Consider the following 24,637-nt stretch of genomic DNA (forward strand, 5'->3'; position numbering starts at 1 on the left):
GGGGTTGGATGGATGCCAAAACATGAAGCGTGTTTAGACGTCGAGGTATGTTGTCTTCTCTCTGAGAACAAGAAGCCATTGAAAGGCTTTATGTATTGGAGTGATACCTTCTTATTTGAGCACATAAAAGATTGTCCAGAGTACAAAAAATATTGAAGGAGTAAATACTAAGTGTTGTCAGATTAGAGAAGAAATGATAGTACCTTGGGCTAGGGGAGACAGAAGTGTTCAAGCTTGTGAGATTCTTAACAGGTTAAATCAATAGACTTTTCCAGGTCTGGGATATCAGGAGTGAGGCAGAGGCAGATATAATAGTTGATTGCTTGGTTTTTCGTTTCCATAACCTGATGGGTTATGCAGCCATGTGCAAAGAAAAAGTGTGGTAAATTATAAATTTACTTTTTATAAATATTATAAATTTACTTTTTGTCTTTATTGTGTAAGAGGGTCTTTGAAATATCTAAGAATTTATTCAAATTAGGTAGTTAGATACACATATCTGGAGCTAAAAGGCAATTCTGATCACAGGTAAAATTTGTTTTTGAGTAATCTACTTAAAGTAATAATGGCCGCTGTATGCGTGAATGGAATTGCCTGGGAGTCAGTCTAGCTTGTGACAACCTGTGATCCAGGGACTAAGATTTGACAAATTGAATATTTGATTGTGGATTGGAAAGAATGAGAAGTAGGAATAAAGCCTGGAGAATATTTAAAATAAAATCCAAAGAGTGTTTTGAGAAGGAGGGAGGGTCCAATAGTAATCTAAAGACCCCCCAACCCCCCCACCCAAAAAAACCCTATTGAATTTGGTGACTAGAAAGAATAAGTGAAACGTTCATATGAACATTGATGTTAATCCATCTGAAGTTGGGATTACTTAGGATAAAGAGAACCATCTATACCAGGTAACAAAATCTTCAAGGAGTGGAGGAAGCAAACTGGAACATCAGCAAATGACAGGGTTAATACCTCACAGGATCTGCATTTTCTTTTTGTTCTGAATAAGAATGAAGTACTAATAGTCTGGAATTACTAATGCAGAATAAGAATGCCAATCTCATCTCCTACCTATAGAGCACATGGATTGTTTAGAAAAAAAAAATAAACAGGTATTAAGGAAAGCAAATAAAAAGAGTGATACAAAAGAAGACAAGGAAGGTTTATACATTATGACAGGGAAAGTACAGTAGAAAATTTGTTAATATTGACATAAATAGAAAGAAAAATGCTTGAGAATTTAATCTCAGCAATCCTTTGAAAGGCAAGGACTCTATCCTGTCTTATTTGGCCAGAGTAATAAAGACCCAACTGTAGATTTAGTACTGAAATACAGTGGAGAATATCAACATACTTAGAGCATTACAATCCAGCATGAGGAAACACACACACACATATATAATTCTTTATTCAGTTGCATTACCTATTAAACCACTATAATGGCTTGGTACCAAGTAGGTAGAACATAATAAATAGAATATCAGTTTGGTAAAGGAAGGAATCACTGAGTGATTGCTGGAGATGTCTTAATTTAGTTTTGTTTTAAAATTATCAAGTATATACTCTGTCTTAAAAGACAATGGAGGAGTGTAAAAAGAAGGTATTAGATAGATGACTGACATTCAGATTTAAATTTTTAATAAAATCACCCTGGGGATAAAATGTCAGATGGATTGGAAGGTGACAACTCTGAAGATTAAAATTCCAGTTAGAAGATAGTTGAATAGTCTATTCATTTCCTATCTTTATTGGATTCCCATTTTTGGATCTAGGGATCCAAATTAGGGATTCAAAGCTTCAGTAATGTATGATTCACTCCATTCGGTATATCATAGTTTCATGATAATTGGGGACAATGGCTGGGGGAGGACACATTGCAATAGAGAGTGATCCATGAATTAATTTAGCAACTTATCATGTGCTTTCTCAATCCACTGAGCTTTAAAAAAAAACACTCATGTTGTGTAATACATTGAATTAGTGTTCCCAATCTTTGTTCTCTCCCCTGAAATAAGATTTTACAGCTTTACCTATTGTCATATGCTTCCTATGACTCACAGGAGGTAGGTAGAACATCTTCATCTCCACTGATTTTGGGCTGTCTCACATGTCATGCTTCGGCCAATAAAAACTAGGAAGATGTGACAGTGGACCAGTTCTGAGCTGAGAATTTAAAAAGTACTGTGGGTTTCCATTTCATCTTCCTGATCACCTTCCCTCTTCCCTGGGAATAATATACTTCAAACAGTCACTGTTCCTTCAGTTTAAGTCCTCAAATGAAAAAGTATGTGAATTAGACTTGACTATGACCTGCAGCTCAGAGCCAGGCCCAACAGAGCTCAGCCAAACCCACTCAAGCCCAGCAGAATTTGAGAGAGCCCAGGAGGACCCAGCAGAACTGTAGCTGAGAAACAGTTTGTGGGGGAAAACCTCCGCTGTGTGACTATCTGTTATGCATTATTGCCGCAGCAAAAACTGAGTATTACATCTTGGTTTGTACCTTTTGAAATTATATACATGTATGTAATGTATATGTATGTGTGTATTTATGTAGACAGTTATGTACATATGTATATTGTGACATACTAGATTGCAGTGCTTTGTAAAAAGTGGTTGAATAAGTACTCTTTAATTAACTACCAAAACATTTTTATGTACTTTTGATCTGTTTCTTTAATTTCTAAAATATTTTCCTACAAATACAGATTTCCTTTCTCTTCCTTAATTTTTTTCAAAAACTCAGAACCATTAAATAAGTTTTTCTTCCGCTGTAGGTCTCCACAGGTCTACTCTACGTTGACATTCTAAGCTGTGTAATTGAAACTGACTAAATAGACATTTCCATCGCGTGTAACTTTTCTAGAATAAGGAAATCACAACGCCCATGCCCTTGACAAGGGTAAACTTTCCAAACCATGGGCAATGAAATAAAATAAACCACTCTGCCCCAGAATCAGTACATTATTGGCTCCTTAAATTACTGAATCACATTTCCTTTAATACTTTTTTTTGTTCCAGTGCATTAAATAGGAGACTGTTTTATACTCTTAAGTTTAGATAAGGAAACTAGTTAGCTCTGCTTTTATTTGAAATTATCAGTTCACTTTTACTGTAGTGTCCAACTCATTTCACGCATATTCATGGTATTCATCTACTTGAACTTTTTCGTAATAGTGAGAAATTATTTCTGTTGCATTTGATGGAGTCTAACCACGAGCCATTCATTTTTCTAACATAAGAGTGACTGGAATGGATTAAAGGAAAACTTCAGACTATAAGAAATGTTTCACAATTGCTTCTTTCTGACCTGAAGACATTGATATATGACTTCTTAGATGAAAGAAATTTCCTGTTCTCTCTACCCATGGACTTGATAGTTTTCTATTTGAAAATATGAGTGGTTAATGTTAGCCTTCTGTAGCTCTGACACCTTATTTGAGATTAGTGATGGTCAAAACTTTGGGTACGTGTTCTCTAAACTTTCAATTGTCTAACTTTTCTAAAATCTTATAAACCTATATCTCTTTCTTTCACCACCATCTGTGTCTTGACAAAGGAGAGTTAGGACTATCGATGTATTATAATAATCATAGGAAAAACCCATTGACAAAACTCCTAGAAAACTATGCCATGAATCAATCGGCAACATTATATTTTTTCACTTAAAACACAAAGACCTGTATTTACACCAATATGAGGGTCACTATACCTTACATTTCTAGTCCAGTGTGAAGGAAATGCTGAAGACAATGTGGGACAAAAATTTTAACAAGCAAGGCAATGATACACATTGTAAATGATTTTCATACACTTGGACTTTAACAATCAGAAGATTAGATTGCATTATGGTCATTTTCTAGAGTTAATATTGCATATAAACCAATTATGTCTGTGGTACTGATCACCTTAGCTGATACAGTGGATCTGCCCAGTAAGTGAATAATTTCTTTCTCCTTCAACACTCCACATTTTAATTTATTGAGTATATACATGTCTTGGAAAAGAATGGCTCTCCTGGGTAGGGAAGCCTATATTTTTCTCAAGATAAACAAAACTATACTCTTCATTACAAGAACCAAAACAAGTTCTAAAAAAAAAAATCTAATTTATACTAGGAGAGAAATACCAGTTATTTAGGATGTTCTTAAACATTATCTATATTCAGATAATTATAACAAAACATTTAGGAATGTATAAGGTATATTTCTCTTTCAGTGTGCTTTCTGGTAAAAGAAAATCAATTAACTGTACTGTTCATAATATTTCTGAGTAACAACCTTTGAAACCCACTTAGATTCAGAGTTGATACATGGACCTTACAGGATAAACAGTTTAAGACTGAAGACATATTTGACTGGTCTATTGTCTTGTTAGGTTGCAACACTTTATTAGTTAGGTTAACTCTAGCTACTATGACAAGTAAACTAAAAACAGACAAGCTACAGAGAAGAGTCATTGAAGGTTGCTAGCACATCCACGCTTCACCCCATGGAAGGAGAGAACTTACTCTCACCCTGGAGTAAGTGCATCTCTGGGAGGGGAACTGGAAGGCTTTATCTTTACAATGCTGGGATATCTGTGGGAAGGCAAATCACTAATTCTCTCTGGAAGGATATACTATATCTTCTAAGGCTGTTTTTTTTTTTCAAAGTCCCTAAAATATTTAGTAGGCTTATAATGAGTTTCCTTCTGGTCAATTTCTTTGGCTGGTAACCATGCCTATCATCCTGTCCTGTACTTAGTTTTACATCCTGCTTTAGTTCTTTCACTTGTTCTGTCCTTGGCACTCCTTTACTAGTGGCCAACTTGAGCCATATAGGACAGCAGTATTTGGCAGGTAGCTAATTACCCACAGATTAATTTTGACTGAATCTCAATAGGCCCTTGTTTCAAAGTGTTTATCAGTCATATTTCCTAATTTGTTGGGCCCAGAAACAGCTGTCATCACAACATTACATAGGTTCTCAATATCTCTTTTATTTCAGCTTTTTGATAGTTTAATTCTGCTTAAGCTAATCTTTTCCTGCAATGTCTTCCTATGAGGTGCCAAGAACAACTAACACATTGTAATAAATTAACTCTGTTAAACTTTTGCCTGGAGCTACAGTCTATAAACTAAATACAAAAACCAGTAGGCAATGTCAGGTGATAAAGAATATAGTTATAAGAATTGCCCCTGCTAGAGAATGTATAGCTTTGTAGACAATAAATCTTAAAAAAATCTGTTTTGAAGTTCCTAAGTGGTAAAAATTACTTGTCTTTAAAAAATAAAATGAGACTTCTATCTATATGATCAAATTTACATAATCCTAGGGTGTTAGCTTGATAATGGCAAAATTTATCTTTGCAGTTTGTAATTTGTTTTCATATGTACTAGAATGTTTGATACTGTCTTTCTAGCTTACTGCTGTGTTCCCAGTACCCAGCAATGTACCTACATGATGAATTAAAGAATAAATGCAGGTAATCCTTCCAACAACCCTGTAGCATAATCTGCATTATAAAGATTTTACAGATGAAGAAACTGGGAAATACAAGATTAATTGATTGTCTAAAGTGAAACAGGTACTCAAAGAAACAGTAAAGTCTAATTTGTGTGAATGAAAACCCTATGTTATCAGTTACATAAATAAAAATATGGTTATAGGTGAGACAGAAAGAGGTTATAGAATATGAGTATATAATGTGTGAACATTCTATAGAAGTAAATAAACTACTTACAATTTATTAGGAAAAAAGCATACATACACTGTACTTAGAATTACAGAGCTAAAGACGACTTTGGATGGCATCTAGTTTACCTATTTCATCGTACTAAATAAAAAGCAAGTATACATAAGTATGTATAAAAACTTGCAACTAGCCTATTTATTTGTACACAGAAGCACTATAGTAATCATTAGCCTTTTACTTATAGTAACTGATATATCCAAGTGTGATATGCCTCTCATAGAGCAGGTGACAGTCACAGGTAGAGCAATCAAGTTCAAGGCACACATGCCAGTGACAATGCCACTTTTTTTTTTTTGACACTCTTGTACTCATGTTGTATACAAAAGTCATCTTCAGTACATGAAGTAATTGGATTGGTTGTTTCAAAGGTCTTTCGAATTTTAAAACTCTATAATTCTACTTGGAAATAATAGTTGCATATATGTCCTTAATAGTCGTTGGTTGGGACCATGTTTAACAAAGTTAAAATGTAGAAATATTTGAAAGATTAGCTAAATGGATAGATTTTTAACAATTACTCCATCTGGAAATAGTCACAAACTCTCTGAACTTGGGAATTAGAAAAAAATTTTGGCTGCCAGGCTGTGTGACAAGAGTAAGTGTCCATTACCCTTATAGAGACACTTAGAATATTAACAGAGAGGTAAGTAAATACTGTCTTGTTCTATTGCTTCCATGTGTGATTTATTAACAACTGAATTTAATACAAATACAAATAACTGACTGGATTACTAACAAAGTTGAAGTCAATGCTATATTTAATGTTTTCCCTAGCAAAATTTTTAAAGTATTAATTTCATATATTTTTGTCTACACATTTTTACTTTAGCAAATGGAAGAAACAAATTCTTAAGGCAAAATTTTATGAGAATAATGGAAATATCAATAAAGCAGCAATTTAATAACTTACAAAATGACATTTCTAAACCAGGTATAAAGCCTGTACCAATGATACAATTACATATTACACCTTCATTCTGATTATAGAAATCAACCTTCCATTGAATTAAGAAATTACGTCTAGTTTCATTTTTTTCATCTATAAATGCATTTAATATATAATCAAATCAAATTACAAAGATAGTTACACATATGAGAGGCTGGAATTGTTAGCAAAGTTGAAGGATGGGGTATGTGTTGCTCTCTACTTCATTTGCAGTTGTCTTTTTTTTGTGGTTATTATTATTTTAAAAAATTTTTATTGAAGTGCAGTTGATTTAAAATGTTAGTTTCAGGTGCACAGAAAAGTGTTTCAGTTATACATATACATACATATATTTTCTGATTCTTTTCCATATATGTTATTACAAGAAACTGAATACATTTCCCTGTGCTATCCAGTAGGTCCTTGTTGTTTGTCTATTTTATAACTAATAAGGAGGGATAAATTAGGGGTTGGGGATTTACAATCGTGTTTTGAAGAAACAGAATTAGCCCAGCTATGAAAAGTTATAATATAAAATATTTCTGGTAAAAATATTTGTGCTATTACACGGTAGGATATGCAGGGAATTTTAAGATGTTTGATTACTGTACAAAGACATGAGAGGCAGCAGAGTTCTGAGGGTACTGAATGTCGTGCTAAAGAAACTGGGCACAGTCCTGTGAGGGAACACATTTGAAGAGTAGAACACTTAAGATTTACTCTTAGTAAATGTCAAGTATAAAATACAGTATTATTAACTACAGTCACCAGGCTGTACATTAGATCCTCAGAACTTATTTGCCTTATACTAAAAGTTTGTACCCTTTGTTTAACAAATCTGATTTCCCCTACTTCTCAGTCCTTCACAACTGCCACTGAGTACGATACACTATTTCTGTAAGTTTGACTCTTTTAGATTCTGCATACAAGTGAGTTCACATAATATTTGTCTTTCAGGGTCTGGCTTGATGTACTTACAAAGTATCCTCCAGGCTCATCCACATTATCACAAAAGACAGTATTGTATTCTTTTTCTATGGTTTAATAACATATAGATCCTATATAAATCCATATATATTCCAAAAGTGTTTTTCACAGAAAAAAAGAAAAAAGAATCCTTAAAGTCTGTATGTAATCACTTTTACCTGAATGGTCAAAGTAATACTGAGAAAGAATAACAAAGCTGAAGGCATTCCACTTCCTGATTTAAATTATGGTACAAAGCAATAGTAATCAAAACAGTATAGTACTGCAATAAACCAAGCACTGAGACCGGAAAACTGAACAGTGACCCACACATATAGGGTCTTTCTTGGATAGTGTATTGTTAGAGTATAAAAATGCAACTAATTTTTGTATTTTTATTTGTATTCTGTAACTTTATTGAATTTATTAGTTCTACCATTTCTTTTGAATCATTAGGGTTTTCTACATATAAGATCATGTCATCTGTAAATAAGAACAATTTTACTCCTTTTCTAGTTTGGATGCCTTTTCTTTTTCTTGCCTAAATGCTCTGGCTAGACTTTCAGTACTATGTTGAATAAAACTGGGGAGAATGGGCATTCTTGACTTGTTCCTGACATCAGATTAAAAGCTTTCAGTTTTTCACCTTTGAATATGATGTTGGCTACAGGCTTGGAATGGATGGCTTTCATTATGTTGAAGTGTATTCCTGCTATACCTAATTTGGTGAGAATTTTTATCATAAATGGATGATGACTTTGTCAAATGCTTTCCATGCATCTGTTGAAACAAACATGATTTTTTATCTTTCATTCTGTTAATGTTGCATATTATGTTTTATTTGTGTATGGTGAACCATCACAGGGATAAATCCTATTTGATTATGGTGTATGATCCTTTCACTGTGCTGTTGAATTTGATTTACTAGTATTTTGTTGAAGATTTTTGCATACATGTTTAACAGGGATACTGGCCAGTAATTTTCTTGCTTTGTCTTTATTTGAACTTATTATAAGGATAATGCTGGTCTTGTAAAATGAGTTTGGAAGTGTTTCCTCTTCTTCAATTCTTTGGAAGAATTTGAGAAAGATTTGTGTTAATTCTTTAAATGTTTAGTAGAATTAACCAGTGAGGACATCTGGTTCCTGAGCTTTTCTTTCTGTTGGTGGATTTTTGATTACTGATTTAATTTATTTACTCAATATTGGTCTGTTCAAATTTTCTACTTCATGATTCAGTCTTGGTAGATGGAATGTTTCTAAGAATTTATCCATCTCTTTTAGGTTATCGGATTTGTTAGCATAAAATTGTTTACAGTAATCTCTTATAATCCTTTGCCTTTGTGTGGTATAAGTTGTAATGTTTCCTCTTCATTTCTATTAGAGACTTCTCTCTTTTTTTCTTGGTTAGTCTAGCTAAAATTTTGTCAATTTTGTTTTTATTTTAAAAAAAACTAAGTATTATTGGTTTTTCTATTATCTGTCTAATCTCTGTTTTATTTATTTCTGTACTTTTTTTTTTTAATAATTTCCTTCTTTTTGCTAAATTTGGGCTTAGTTCCTCCCCCCACCCCATTCCTTGAGGTATAAAATTAGGTTGTTTATTTGATTTTTCTTTTTTCATAATATAGGCAATTATAGCTATAAACTTCCCTCTAAGTACGGCTTGCTCTATCCTGTAAGTTTTGATATGTTTATTTCCACTTCTGGTTGTCTCAAGATACTTGTTGATTTTCATTTATTTTCTTTTCTGACCCCTTGGTTGTTCATGAGTGTGTTGTGTTATTTCCGCATGTTTGTGAATTTTTGTTTTACTTCTGTCACTGTTTTCTAGTTTCATACCACTTTCGGTAGGAAATGACACTTAACTTGTAGATATAATATTTGATTCTTCATGATCTATGTAGCCTTGCATTGGTATCTGTACATTTGAAGAAACAGTTGCCTTTTCCAGTCTTCACAGACTGGTTTCAGCAGGGAAAGACGTTCTCTTGTTGGTTACCTGGGCTGGTGGGATTATCTCTGCAATCACTGTTCATTTGGGTTGAGGCCAGATCATGTGGCTATTGCTGGATATTTGGTGCACAGGGTTGGCAAGACTGTTGCCAGCAGCTTGGGCAGGCATGGCTTCTGTCTGGTTCCTGGGAAGAATGAACTGTTTCTAGGTCCTTGGTCAGCAGGGCTGGTGCTGGGAAAAGAGTCTGCTCGGGGTCTGCATTTGACGGGCTTGTGACAAGGTATGTAGATGGATGTGGCTAGCACTTGGCTTTTGGGTAGGCTCTTGTTGGGCTACTGAAGGGGTCCCTCGGCAGGCCGGATTGCACCTGGCCTGTGTTTGAGAGTGGCTAGAACCAAGTCACAGGGCTACTTCAGGGTCTGCAGCTGGGACTGAATTCAGCAGACCTGCTTCTGGCAGCAAGAATGGGCATTCCTCCTACTAGGCTTCTGAGCAGGCAGGACTGCCCTCAGACCAGGGCCAAGAGGCGCTGGAGGTGAATAACAGGACTGCTTCAGGATCCTCAGGTTGACCAAGGGGTGGTGGGTAAACCCCTGGGGGCAAAAATGGGCATGTCTTTCACTGGGTCCCTAGCCAGGCAGGGCCACTCCTGAATATAGCTAAGGTTCTGGAGCTGGGTCTTGGACTCTTCAGAGTCCACAACTGAGACCAACGTTAGCAGGCCTGTTACTGAGGCTCAGGTAGGCGTGACTCCTCCTGGGTCCCTTGGCAGATGGTGCTGGTGGCAGGATCAAGGCCGGCAGCAAAATCTGCATGGAGATGGGGTTATTTCCAGCTCTGTAATGGTTGGTGAACCTGCTACCTGGGCATAGCCTGCCTTCTCAAAACTGCCCTCCTTGGTCTTGAGCTCCACTGAGGTTTTGCAACTTCCTACCTGAAGAAACCCCTACCCGCAGAGGGCTTTGCCATAGATGACTGCCAAATCATTGCTGCTGTGCGGGAGATACCATCAGAGGCTCTTTTATCCTGCCATTTTACTGACATCACTCCTAATTTTTAAATATGCAAATTTAACTGTAGTCTCTAAATTAATGCGTTAGAAGATACTTTGTCACTATGAGCACACTTTTATTAGCTCTTCATACCAAATTTATTTATTTTAAGGTAGGAAAAAAAATTTTGACATTCCTTACACAATATGGGATGTGGTTAAAATGAAAGAATAATACTTGTAAAGAGCAAAGATTCTGGAAATTGTTATACTTCTACACTCCCTAAAAATCATTATTTTTCTGGTGCTTTTCTAGCAGGTGTTTTTATCTCTTCATTAAAAAATATCATTAAAGCATTTCTCACAGGTTCCAATAGAAGCTCTGATATGCAAAATCCATTGTATAAAATTGCATGTGATGTTTAACTGTCAAGGTTAATTACTTAAATTCAACTTTTCTTGCAACAATTCTAGGTAAGAAACAACTTGACTCAGCTGAAGCAATTAACATTTTAACAACAGCATCAAATACACAATAAACAAAAATAATCTCCTAAAATCATATTTTTAGCCTCAAAATTATTACCATTAAAACACAGGTGAAAAATTGGGTAACAGTATAAATAACTGTACTGTTATTTGTGAACATATTAGAGTCAGTCTTATTATCAGACACTTGAAAATTAACTATATTTTCCTTAGAACAAATATATTCATTCTCTAGAACTCTGTTTAACATTTGATAGGTTATATAAACTGATCTTTAAGTCTCCTTCCTTCTAAAGACTCCATGATTTCATCCTCTTATTTTTTTAAATTTATTTTCTTTTTCTTTCTCTTTCTTTTTTTTTTTCTTTTCTTTTTTTTCTTTTCTTTTCTTTTCTTTTCATTCCAACATTCACATCCTGGTCAAAGAGCTTATTAACAAAGGTTTTCATTTTCCTTGGCATGTTCAAGGTCCCTATATACTTCCCTACATTCATTTCTCTCTTGCAAATACCATCAAGTCTGTAAACTAGTCATTCTGAAGAAATTCCTTAAGGTCACTTCCATGGTAGCTGGTTCACAGAATTCTTAAATTTGCTCTGTGTAGTTCTTGCAGTATTTGCTGAGGTACGTGGCTTTGTAAAAAGGCATTACAACTTTCCATCTTCCTTCTGTAGCTCACAATAGTCATCTAACTCACCATTGTTTCATTCCTTGTACTCTGCTTCTGGGTAGTTTCGGTCTCAAGGTATCTAATATATCTAAGTTCATATAGCCAAGTAGCAAAATAATTGGTAATCAATGTCTTCTTCCAGACACTATTAATTCCAGATACAGATGGAAAACTTCCTTCCATTGAACCACATGAGAACATTTACTTTATAACAGTTTTCTTTATCAGGCTTACCTTCATTTTCTATGTTTGGCAATGAAAATTCTGTTCTCAAAAATCTTTAGCTTATATTATTTCATTGTTTGAGCTTTATTACTTGGATCTAGGTTAAAATTTATCTTCTTTTTTACAAAATGAGATAATTCTAACTCTACTTTAAATGATATTTTGATTTTCCTTCATAATGAGAAATGAGGCATAGAAGTATATTCGTAATGAACTGACTATTAGCTTAGTCCTTCAATAGGCAGGTGAATTAATAAAAGGATTCCTATATACTGTGGGTTATATTTTTAAATGCTTATCATTACCCCTTTAAAAAAATAAAACTTCTAAACAGCTCTTTCATTAAAGAAGTTTTACTGTCATAGTTTATTAAACTTTAAGTCCCATGTTATAATTTTGATTCCAGCCCACCTTAAACAAACTGTATGTTTAAAAAGAAAGTATGGCTGAATTTAGCTGAAGTTTCCATTAGTTTAGCAGAGAGATGGGATTAACAAGAGTTAAACAGGATACGAGTAGGAGACAGATTGACAGCAGGTGCGACCAGTGTAGCAAACCTATCTTAGATGGAAAAGTTGGTGACAAAAGTAAGATATCTAAGATAAGGGGATCAATCAAAAGGATCCTCAAAATTCAAGCACAGGTGCTACTGCTGTGAACATTCTAGAAAAATACCTGAGTCCAAACTAGTAGATGAGAGAAGAGCCATCCCAGAGGCAATCTGGTTTTGAGTATGGAGAAGGTGCAACAAACTATGTATGGTATTGTTCTTAAACCTTCCTGCCTTAGGCTCTGTCCTTTGAAGATACCCACATAGCCAAAGGAGGCTAAAAACTAAAATTAAATAAATATATAAGAAAACATATGGGTGCTACGTTACTCAAGATACAATACTCCACACTGGCACAACACAATGTATAATCAAAACATCTGGTCTCCTACCATTGCTGGGCCCTGGGAAATCTTTCTTCTCATCTCTTGTCACCATGTCTGAATTCCAAGAAGATGTTGGTTATTCCACTGCCGTCATAGGAAAGGGACAAAGTTTAATTAAGAGGTAAGATAAATTCATAAATTTGGCAAATCTTTCTCAGATTGCATGAATATAATAGGTTCTTGCAAAATCGATTTTTACAAAAAAGTTTAAAAACCTAAAGAGATTTTTATCGACAAATTTTAAAGACGAAATTCAAAAAAATGAGATCAAATAAAGTATGTGTGAAATATAAAACTAAAGCAGCATTCTAATATTCCAAAAACATTTGAATAAGGAAAAAAAGCATTTGCATGACTACGAAAAAGAGGAATATCTGAAAAATGTTATGTATTCAGACATGAAAAATAATATTTAAATGTAGTCATATCTGATATTTTGCAGACTTTCAGTGATAATGAAACCATTTTCATAAATTTTTCAGCTTTGACTTTTTACAGGTTACTTTTCAAGGTAAGACAGTAGATCATGTATTATTTAACAATTTATTAGCTTCATTTACAACTTTTATGTGAGTGAGTCTGCATCTGTACTTGCCCATGCCCTGTAGATACTAGGGGTAGCCCTGATTATCTGAAAGAGTAGTGTCAGAAGTTCTTTTGGTAAATTTACTCATTCCTTTATCACTCTTTTTACATCAACTACTTATAAAAAAATAAAACTAAACATATTTAGAGATTTAATCATGGCTCATATTTTTATGTTTCTCTCTTATTTACTTTACCAATCCACACTCTCACATGGAACTCACATCCTACAATATTAGGACTTATTCCAATTTTTTCCTGTGCTCCCATTCACTCCATGAGTAAACTCACCCTGTATTTTTTAACCAAATACAGATGAATTACAAAAAATTGCTGTCTTATTTAAATTAATTGATGTAAAATGGTATCATGTTATGACAGTGGTATGTACCAGTGATGTTTACTGACTAAATATACTTTCCTAAAAATAATAAAATTTTATGAAATAATGATGGTGTTTGATAATATGGACTCATATCTCTGATCAAATAAGTCTTTTTTCTACCTCAAGCCAAACCAATTATTTTGAGTGTATAGATGGATATGAAAGATTTGAAGAAAAATCGTGATATATGGACATTAAGTATATCTGTATGTGTTAGCACATAAAATCAGAGGTAGACTTTCTGGGAGTAAAATGCGATGCCATAGAAAGGGTCTATAATAATAACTTGAACTGTGTGGCAACTTCAACTTTTTTCTGATGAAACAAAGCAATACTTTTAATATTTTAATACTAATAATGATGCTAATAATAGGTGCTAACATCAATTTCTGTCCTACAAATGGAACACCTAAACTCAAATTTAAAATATATTTGTCACTTTTAACAGGAAATGTATTTTTTTACAACATTTGAACACAATTAATGCAACACACACACTTTTTAAAGTTGGCCATGCATTATCACTCAAAAGCTAACACTTTGTTATTGAATCCAGGAATGGCTTTCCAAATTTGAGTTTTATGTTGCAGTCAATGAAACAACCACTGATTCTTTAAAAATTAAAACAGGAACATTTTTATCATTCAGGCATTTAATCAGAACTTTAAAAATAGATTAATTGTAATTGAAAAAGTAATAAAATATAGCTTGCCATTTTTTAGAGAAATCTAAGTTAGCACGGTTAATGAAGTTACTTTATTTTTTGCTTTGTCAGTAAACTTAGACGCTGCCTATGTCCTTAGAATTGAAAAGCAAATAATCTGTAAAAATAGATAATTTTTTTTCTTATAATTCTCTTGAACTTGCAATGCCTATTCAAGCAGGTTTCACTCTTTATAATAACTGCACATTAAAATGAACTTTTTATACTTTGTACATTTTTTCCTTTCCTTTAAGGTAACTTCATTATATAACATCATTTTTCCCACCTTTCTTGTTTTGGTAAACAGACTAAAGACAATTTTAAATCAGCATAACTGTAATACTCTCTGGTTAAATATGAAAATTAATGTAAATGATAATATATTTGACATATATTGATATGTTCACATAATTAATATATGAATGTAACATGACTCAACTGATTTGTAGTTTAAAATACCTTCTGGCCAATAGCTGCTAATCCAGTTGCCCCTAACTTTCACTCATTCAAAAAATATTGATCAATTGTCTACTATATTCTAAGCCCCGTTCTAAGTACAGAATAGAACAAGACAAACTTTTTCTGAACTGAAGAACATATATTTTGTTCAAGAAGGGATGGATGGGCTATAAACAAACAAACAAAAAAAATCACACACGTAAGACAATATCATGTACGGATACATGCCTTGATGAAAATAAGAGTTTTGCAATACTAAGGGAGGGAAATACCTTTAAACTGTCTGAGAGAGACTTGTTAGGACACATGATTTTAGATAAGACCTAAGTACTAAGAAGATAACCATTTGAAGTTCTATGGGAAGAGCATTACAAGCAAAGGGAACAGAAAACACAAATGCTCTGAGTTAACTGAAAGGAAACCAATTATAGGGCTAGTGACTATAGGGCAAAAATAAACTAAAAGCTTATGAGTCACTGCAAAGTAATTTGGATGTTATGTGAAGTGAAGAAATGCAGATCAAAGCTACAAATAAGGACCACCTCACACCAGTCAGAATGGCCATCATAAACAGTAAGTGCTGGAGAGGGTACAGAGAAAAGGGAACCCTCCTCCTACACTGTTGGTGAGAATGTAATTTGGTATAGCCAGAATGGAAAACAGCATGGAGATTCCTCAAAATACTAAAAATAGACAAACTATGTGATCCAGCAATCCCACTCCTGGGCATATATCCAGAGGGAACTCTAATTCAAAAAGGTACATGCAACCCAATGTTCACAGCAGCACTATTTACAACAGCCAAGACATGGAAACAACCAAAATGTCCATTGACAGATGACTGGATAAAGAAGTTGTGGTATATTTAAACAAAGGAATACTACTCAGCCATACAAAATAATAAAATAATGCCATTTGCAGCAACATGGATGGAATTGGAAATTGTCATTTTAAGTGAAGCCAGAAGGAGAAAGGAAAATGTCATATGATATCACTCATATGTGGAACGTAAAAAAAAAAAAAAGAAAGAAAACAGAGGACACTAATGAATTCATCTACAAAACAGAAACAGACTTGCAGACATAGTAAACAATTTTATGGTTACCTGGGGACAAGGGGTGGGAAGGAACAACCTGGTAGTTCAAGATCTGCAGATACTAACTAATATATATAAAATAGAGAAACAACAAGTTCATACTGTATAGCACAGGGAACAATGTTCAGTGTCTTGTAGTAACTTATGGTGAAAAAGAATATGAAAACGAATATATGTCTGTTCATGTATGACTGAAGCATTATGCTGGACACTAGAAACTGACACATTATAAACTGACTATACTTCAATAAAAATATTTTAAAAAATAAGTGTGAAGAGAAGGTACTAGAGGGTTTTAGACTCCTGAATGGTAGAAATTTCAAATATTTATTCTGACTTGTGCTTAAAAAATGAAGGAAGAATGGTGCCTACACAGGACCAGAAAGAAGACTGCTGGCATAGTCTGGTAGTCCAGTCTAGAGATAATCATGGTCAGGTCAAGTCTGTTAGTGGTTCAGTGGGAGAGAAGTAAACATATTTATGATATATTTTGGAAACAGGGCTGAAAATATTTGCCAAAAGAAAGAAAGAAAAAACATGAAAATCAACAGAGATTCTCAGACTTTTGATTTAAGCAAATTGAGTCAGTGTTGATGCCATTCACTAAGAACAGGAAGCATAGGATACAGTACATTTAGGGGAGAAAGTTCCCTTGGGATGTCTTGAATTGGACATGCATATTATCTAAGTGGAACTGTCCAGTAAGTTGTTAAAATATGAGTCTGGATTTCAGGTGAAAAGTTAGGGCTGGAGACAGATATTTGGGCGTTTCAGCACATGGATGTCAGTTATAGTCATGGACCTGTATGAAGTTACCTGAGGAAGATACATTCAGAGAAGAGAAGTGAGTTTGATGACTGAGCTGTGAGACACTTAATCACCTAGAGTCAAATGGCATAAAAGGAGGATTCAGCATCAGACACTGAGAAGGAGTAGGCAATAAGGTAGGAGAAAATAGAGTGTAACAGAGAAAACGGAATACAAAGGAATAAACTTATTTAAGAATAGGAAGTGGTATTTTACACTAAATGCTGCAATTAAGATGAGAACAGGAAAGCAACATGCATCAAGATAGAAATGATAGGTTTCCTTGACAAAAGTGGTTCATTGAACTAGCAGAGATGAGGTGAGAAGAGAAAAATGAGGAAGTACAGACAGTCAGGATAGACTATTCTTCAAAAAGTCATTTTTTATGAAGGGGAAGAGTGTAGTGAGACAGTGCCTGAAAAGCAGCATGCTGTCTGAAGAGACAGAAAGATGATTATAGATAAAGAATTAGATAGATAGATAGACAGATAGATAGAGAGAGAGAGAGAGAGAGGGAGAGAGATTTTACATGAAGGAAACCAGAGCATGTTTGTATGTTGACGAAAAAAATCATAGAGAATATTTATGAAGATGACAGAGAGAAATCACAAGAATAAAGAAGTTTAGAAAGAGATAAGGCAAAGGTGGATGAATGTGGTTGTTGTAAATATTTAGAAAAGAGGCTGAGGACATAGGAGAGTCTTGACAACAGAATGTATGTTCCTGACAGCCCAGGAAAGCGTTTGGGATGATGGAGAAGAGTACATGACTGGATTAGATTCAATGATGTACAGAGCAGTTTGGAGATAAAAATCTGGCCAGTGATGGATGGCCTGGGAGGCATAAACATGGTTGTTGACACAAGGAAACAGCGAAAGGAAACATAATGGGAGTAGTGCCAAATATCTCTCAGACAGTGCTTCTCAAACTATCTGGTAGTGAAAGACTATTTTTCTCCTGTGCATCACAGAAGAACATTTATGTAAAAAATAAATTTATGGAAAAACTATTACGGTAAAATTTCTATAAACATTTATTCCAATTTCTGTATTACTTTTTCATGGCCCAGTTAAAAAAATTGCCAACTTACACCAATTTGAAAAACACACTTTGAGGGAGACTTCTTATATCAGTATGAGAAACCAGATAAAGCTATAATTTAGAACAGTGTTCTTAATTTTGTTTATGAACCAAACAACAATTAAGTCTAGGAAAACTACAACATGTTTATTCAGTTAGAATTTTATTTTTACTGGTAATTTATGCACTACCGTGCTAATTAAATAGGTAATAACACTTAAATAAAAAGGACAAGTTGTTCACTTAAAAGGTACTCATGAAGTCACTGAAGAAAAGATGAAAACTCTTAATAGTAATTAAAATTAAGGTTTTCTGAAAACTTACTGCAAGAAAAAAATGGCACCAATAATAAGGGATATGGATCTGGATTAAGACAATTTTTACTAAGGCTTCATGTTATGGCACACCCAAGTATCACTTACGAAATACTATTTTGATTATGTTGAGGCTAAGCTTCGTAACACTACTCATATCCAGCACCTGACTCAGTACATGTGGATTCCAGAAACTGAGTAAAAATACTTCCTCAGCCCTGAATACTACTACACCTGCCACAGTTCTGCATCGACAGATCACACATTGCCTTGTTTGAGATTTCTCATAGACTGCTATCTATTAACCAAACCCATTTCCTGTTCTTTGGCACACAGACGGTCTCATTTCTCAGGTTCATTCAGAGTTAGATGTATCCATGGGACTGAGTTCCCACCTTCAGGATAAGAATAACAATGGTGTGTTTTGCTTATGGTCAATTAAAACTTTACATGCACTCTAGACTTTTTCTTCATTCTTCTGTCAGGTGCACACAGAGGACAAGAAAGACCCACGCGTTAGTAGAGATATGCACAATAGCTATTTTATCTATATAAATGAGAAAATACTTGTATTTGCATGAGAAATAAATCTGAACATTAATCCATTATTGTACATGACGTATTTCAAGACTGCAAATGTGAGTGTGATTTGACTACTCCTACCAAATACACAAGTAAAAGGTTGCTGTTTCATTTTTCACAGTCACTGTGGCAAAAAAACCCAAAACCGACCAAACAAACAAACAAGAAGAACTGGGTCTAACATGTGAGTGCACGACAACAAAAAGTAGCATCCATAAGTGTGCATCCATGTTGTTTGGACTTCTTTCTGTTTTTGCCTCTGGAAGATGTAAATGAAATTTTGAGAACATTGTGGAGATAAAGAAGAAGATTTAGGTGACCTAATGTTTTACATTTGGAGAGTATATGTCGTTGGAAGGTATGGCAGAGGTAGAAGGCCAGAAAATCCAAGATTTCCACCAGAAATCTGGGACGTTTATACATCAGAACTGAACAGCTATCATGTAACAATGCAGCGGAAGGCTAGCATAGCGAATTTCAAAAGCCAGTGGTAGTCAACGGATCATCCTTCAATACAGAAATGTATTAAAATGTTAAAAGATGAACAGCAAAAGAACGAACAAGTTGTCACCCAGGTTCTTGGTGGTCACATTCAAATATGGCCACCAACTTCACAACAGTATCAAATCAAAATTCATGTAACTGAACTGACAAAATCAAATTTATATAACTAAAATTGTTGACAGATAAATATAAAGCCAATAATCAGGAATATATTCTTGAGAGTAATTGCTCATCGCCTGGAGTGACCCTGTGGAACTTCATGATGAGAAAGAGTAAGAACAACTGTGAAATTCAAAATTTGTCAGTAATTACAATAAAAATAACATAAGTAAACTTTTAACAAAGTTAAATGTTTGTATTATTTAACAAATCATGGGCCAAATGTCTCAATGGACTTTGTGGATAGGACCAAATTTCAAGGACTTTTTGGTGCGCACCAAATGTCTCAGTCAGGTCCAAATTTCAGGAAACTTTTGGCAAAGTTAAATGTTTGTATCATTTAACAAATCATGGACCAAATGTCTCAATGAATGTTTTGGACAGAACCAAATATCAAGGAACTTTTTGGCATGGACCAAATGTCTCAATACATTTTGGACAGGACCAAATATCAACAACCATTGGAGTGGACCAAATGTCTCAATGCACATTTTGGACAGGACTAAATATTCTGCAAGTACAGTCAGTTGTTCTTATGATGCTGCAGAAACCAAAATGCCAAAGGCACAGATTTCAAAATAATTGACTGGAAAAAGGTATGACCTCAAAATATCAAGCCTTGGTAAGTAGTCTTTCTTTCAAGGACTCAACAGAAAATAAAAATATCTTCAGGTAGATATGTTGAAAATTAAGCCCTTCATGTACATTTCTTTCTAAAAGTTAACAGGTACATCTAATGAAAGGGAGATAAAGCAAAAGTAAGAGTTAAAGAAGGGCAATTATAACTAAAATAATTAAAAGTAAATGATAAAAAAGGTAACAGTAAAAATTTGCAGTCATTTTTGTTAATCTATAAAAAAGATGGCATAGGTTAACTATATCATAAAAATAATAAAAAGTCATCCGTATCTGAAGTGACAGATTATTGAGAAAGTTCTTCAAATGGATGGGATATAGCAAAAATTAAAGTGCATTAAAATTTTTAATACAGTTAATAATAATTTAAAATAATATTTTCATCTTAATCTTATCAACTAGAACAAAACAGGCTAAAGCCGACTTAAGAAACTATTATGAATCATGAGATTGTGAAGATTCAAGAGCAGACACACAGAGCAAGATACACGTGTAACAAAGAAAGCAAGGAAACTTAAAAAGCAAAGCATAAGTAAGTCGACAAAATAGATTAGAGACAATTTTTATCAGTCAAAACATTAAATTTGAAGGAATTTAAATATCAAAATAAAACTCTCGCTATGTGACAAAAAGTAAAACCTAACTACATAGATGAAAATTAAGTGGCATTAAAAATTAAAATATGGGTGCATATATTGTAAGCAAAACAAATGGGTGACTATTTTTACAGAATAAATTACATGACATTTCCTCTTGAAGGGCTCTGAAAGAATTTAATAAGAGCTACATTTAATGAGTTTTTATACTGTGCCTGATGAGACTATGCTGCAGTTTTATAGTGATTACTTCATATATTCTTCTGAACTACTTTGTGAATTAATACAATATGATTTTCATTTTAAAGGTAAATAAAGGTAGTTAATTAATGTTCTCCAAGATCATACAGTTGGGAAAGTATGGATCTCAGACTGAACTCCAGGGTAGCTGAATTCAGAGCCCAAGATTTTAAGTTCACTATCTCTCTATGATGGTAAAAATGCCATAAAACTTACGCATTTTGATCACACTGCATTGGATATAAATATGTAAATAAGAGACAAAAACAGTTGGAAAAAACAAACATGCTTCTTTCAGACATTAACACATTCAGTAAATTGTAAAGTATAGACATACCACCTTTTTTGTCTGTGAGGTGAGAGAAAATGAAAATAAATGTAAAGAGGATTCAACTTAAGAAAACTGAAAAAAGAGTAACAAATAAAACTAAGAGAAATGCCTGAAATTGTGTTAAAGCTAAAAATTAACTAAATCAAAGATAAGACCAAAACTGACAAATATTCAAGGGCTATTTATCTGATCAATTAATAAAAGAAATAAACCTCTAGTAAAAATAGTCAAGAAAACAAAAAGGCATAGAGAAAGGAGGAGTTAGAACAGGCATTTAACCTCAGGGAAAAAATGGGAGTTTGAGATCTGCAAATGTTAGCCATTACATATAAGAATAGATTTAAAAATCCCAAAATTCATCTGTATAGCACAGGGAACTATATTCATTATCTTGTAATAACCTTTAGTGAAAAAGAGTATTAAAAAGAATATATGTATATATATGCATGACTGGGACATTGTGCTATGCACTAGAAATTGACACATTGTAACTGAACATACTTCAATTAATAAAATAAATTTTAAAAAACAGTGTAATTCTACATATAATTCTACCCAGTGAATTAAAAATCTTAATACAGTGAACAATTTTTGAGAAAAACAATGTTTTCAATTTGACAACAGCATAAGTTAAAATATCTCAATACTTTTTTACTTAGAAATAAATTAATAAGCAAAAATTATTGACATATTATTCCAACAAGAGGTTCTTGACTTGGATTGTGTTAGAGTCTGAGTTTATCATAAGAGCGTCTAATTTCTTTGTCCTTAAAAAAGGAAAGAAAAAAAAACCAACTTTTGATTCATTGCCTGAAGTAGGTAAAAACCTGACACCAAATTGTGATAAAGACACCAGGAAAACAACACAAGCAGACTGCAAAAACACAAAAATCCTCACTGTCACTTCCACCACCACCAAATCTGCATGCTTGATGGGTTTGTGTAATGACTTATGTTTTGCAGTTAGAAGGATGAAAGCATTATTGGTTTGAATTTCAAATATTCAGTACTGTTTCTTATGGGTATAAGGTATAATTTTTAACTGGTTCATTGACTTCTGAAATACTCTAAAGAGAAGCCTCCAATGGTTATTTTAGCTATTTTTCTTTCCTGGTAATGGTTAGAATCACTGAACACTAAAATACTCTCTTGTTTAGCATTTACTGACAAATACAAAATGACCTCAAAGTATCTTGAAATTTTAGATCCAAATATTAGATCTAAAATTTTATAGCTACAATTAAAAACAAACTCTTGATTTTCTCCTTTTGATTAAAAAACAAAAACAAAGCCCAATCATCTCCTTTAAAGAGTTCCATAAATAATCACTAGTACACTGTGACCAAATTTACACTAAAAATAGAAAAATGATTTGACCATACTTTGAACAGTTTATCCAATGATGATAGCAGTTATCTATAGTAAGAATAATAATATAAAAACTATGGGCTAGGCATTTTTCCAAATATTCTGCATGTATTATACTTTATCTAATCCTCATTAACAACTCTATGTAGTGAAGTTCCTCAGATACAGAAACTGAAGCTCAGAGAGGTTCAGTAATTTGTCTGAGAACACAGCTAATAAGCACCTGGACACATACACAGTTAGCCTGGATTTGTATGGGTTTGTGCTTGTAACCACACACAATAATATATTTACAGTGGAAAGTTAAAGTAGAAATTGTCCTTATTTGCAACCTGGAAAAGTCATTTAGAGAACAAGTGATTTCAGCAATATTTCTCCTATTCTAGCCCTAACTCCCCCTGTTCTAATACTTACAGGAGACACAAAGCTGTGTCTTCCCTTGTCATTATTCCCCTTAATGGAGACAATCCCAAACAAGCTTTAAGAAGATCTGTAGTGCATCTCATGGTCTTGGTAAGACTGCCACTCCCTTGGCCTACATTCTGTAGGCATACAAATTGTGGAACAGATTAATCCTAAAAAGGAAGCTATAATTAGAATTAATTACCTAATTCTTCCTAAGAAACCATCAGTACTAATCTATCATTTATCGCCCTGTTTATTTCAGAAACAACTAAAATTTCAGACTTTCCCAATCACCCATATAGTTCTCTACACGTCCTAATTGGACCCACTGTCCTACCATTTCCCGGCTCTTCAAACACAGTCAACAGAAAATCCCTTATATCTTTACGTGTTCTTTCTCAGTGTTTGAATCTAACTTTGTAAATCTTTGACAGCCCCTGCTTTCCCTGCAGTACTCTCAAATGTCGCTGGGTTTTTTTTTTTTTATCTCTACTTTATCTCCTTCAGTCATTAAAAATTTTAGTCCCAGGCTCACTGTCTTCTTACCATCATGGGAAACTGCACCATCCATATAAACAGCCTCTCAAATGCCTCAGCTTCTCAGCCATTGGAAGTCGTACTTCCATACCTGCATAACTCCCAATGATATTTTCTTCTAAATGACTGTAGTTACCAATTGGTAATAAGTGCCATTGAAAAGGGGGTACCATTTAAAACAAGTTATAAAAAACTGTGTCCCAGGGGCCATTCCCTGACCTCCAGTTCCATTTCTCCTTCTCACTTAGCCTACCACGCCATTTTCAACAAAGCTTCGGACAGTTTGGGACTTCCATTTCATTGGAGCCTCCTTGTAGTTGTGATCTACTATCTTTTTTTTTTTCCTTCTGCGCCTTGTTTCACAACATATATTCCATGGAACATTACTAGAAAAACACATTGGCTATATTTCTCACCATACTGCTTCATTTCCTCTTTATCATACTCACCCAACATAAAGATGCTACTGAGCCTCACCTACTTTCCAGGTCCTCCTTACCTCCTGGGTCAAACAGCTTTATACTCCTTTGAACTGACCATCTTTGCCTGGTCAATATGAATGGAAGCGGCATGTGCCACTTTTGGGTACAAACATTAGTGTGTGATTCCTCAAGTTTTCTCTGTTTCACTGAGACAGTCACAGAAATATGTACTAGTAGGGAGGTGCCCCACATCAAACGAGCACAGAAAACTGAGCTAATACAAGGTAGGCAGTGCCCTGGAGAGTTCTCTGGATCCATATAAGCCTTTGTATAAATTATGGTTTTTTTTTTATTCTGTTATGCCAGCAAGATATTGGAGTCAATTGGACTGCTACCTGGAAAATCCCTAATCTGGTTAATCTCAGCTCAGCTTTTTTGTGCTTCTAGATGAACAGCTAGAACACGACAGGAAGAAGATCACAACCTTACTGACTAGCCTCTCCTTAAATTTGTGACCATAAATCTCAGTTGCCCTTCCTG

The 24,637-nt window shown here is 34.1% G+C and overlaps 1 long non-coding RNA gene across 3 annotated transcripts in view; it reads right to left on the minus strand.

The window, feature by feature from the left end:
• Positions 1 to 24,637, minus strand: part of LOC140700247 (uncharacterized) — a 147,013-nt gene that overhangs the window by 83,469 nt on the left and 38,907 nt on the right. For all 3 annotated transcript variants that reach the window (XR_012078611.1, XR_012078612.1, XR_012078613.1), the window contains exon 2: positions 12,895 to 12,972. This is a non-coding gene — a long non-coding RNA (uncharacterized lncRNA). The remainder of the gene's footprint in view (positions 1 to 12,894; positions 12,973 to 24,637) is intronic.

This window comes from Vicugna pacos, chromosome 12 (genome assembly GCF_048564905.1).
Source record: "Vicugna pacos chromosome 12, VicPac4, whole genome shotgun sequence".
NCBI lineage: Eukaryota > Metazoa > Chordata > Mammalia > Artiodactyla > Camelidae > Vicugna > Vicugna pacos.